Here is a 1,301-nt window from a genome sequence, read left to right as displayed (position 1 = left end):
CCTCTTCAGGCGCTCTCCTTCTGACCTGTGTTCCTTCTCCAGGTTTGGGGCTCTATTGCTGGCCCTGGCATCAAACTGGTAGGGGTGGGATGGACTGAGGTTCCCCTCCCCTGGGAACTTTAGTTTAAAGCCCTCTTCAACAGCTTGGCAAGCCTATGACCGAAGATGCTCTTTTAAATTCTGACACTTCGGATAATGTACAACCTGTTAGGTTATGGTGACAAAAGGCTGATCCCCGTGCACCGTGACAGGAGCAGGAGGCCCAAGGGCGGGGGGAGCCCCAGCAGCCCCACAGGGGCTACAGAGCCCCCTGCCTCAGCCCTTCCTGGTGCCACAGGAGCCCTAAGGTCTGCTACTGGAGGGGTCCACACTGTCCATAGGTAGGTAGGTAGGTAGGTATGTGTGTGTGTATATATATATGTATTTCCCACTAACAGACTTTCATCCTGAGCAGCCAGCGAGGGCAACAGGAAGAGACCTTCGGAGCTGCTTGTGTCTGTGTGAGCGCTGAGCGTGCCTGCCCGTGTTGCTCTGTGTGCTTTGCCGTGCGTCCATGCATACGTGTTGCACGGGGTGCGCGCGCGTGCCTGCTGGCAATACACGCTCAGCCTCGCTCCTGGCGGCACCTGGGGGCATGGAGCTGCAGCAGCCTTGCCTCCACTGGGCTACCAGATTTGGCAACCCCTAACACAACCCATGAGACATTATGGTCCATGAGGTAGATGTCGAGAGACCCGATTATTCAATGCAAACTGCTATTTTAATGACTGGATATATTTTTTTAATGATAGAGTACGTATTTCACTTTCTTACTAGCCAACCGAGCAAACACAGCATCACACTATTTGCAAGTTATTGGGAATAAATCTGAGTTTTTATGTTGAACTTTCTCTACTCGCTTAAAAGGCAAAATAGGGGATATCTAAGATTTGCATCAAATCAGTTCCTTCTGACCGAAAAAATGAATGATATCGCCTCTTTGCCAAATACTTCATTCAGGAATGACTGGAGCAGGGGAGGCGGGGTGTTAAACACGGCTCCTACGACGCAAAACCTGCCTGTGATGTCTCGTCCTCTTCATTTAAGCCTGCCGTTAGGTGGTGTACAGCTCATTACCGGCAAAGCCGCAACTTGCCGTGAAGTTGCCCTACCCCTCACGGCCGTGCGGCTGGCAGGGCGCGCTTCTCACACGCCCAGCCCCGTTCTCGGCGGACGCCCACTTCCGCCAGGCCGACAGGGCCCAGAGGCCGAGGCGGGGGCCAGGGGGCGGGCGCGCCGACCGGCCGAACCTCCTCCCCTCC

This window comes from Aptenodytes forsteri, unplaced genomic scaffold, assembly GCF_000699145.1.
Source record: "Aptenodytes forsteri isolate BGI_AS27 unplaced genomic scaffold, ASM69914v1 Scaffold212, whole genome shotgun sequence".
Classification (NCBI taxonomy): Eukaryota; Metazoa; Chordata; class Aves; order Sphenisciformes; family Spheniscidae; genus Aptenodytes; species Aptenodytes forsteri.
The sequence above is the reverse complement of the archived record's forward strand: the minus strand, read 5'-3'. Positions refer to the sequence as shown.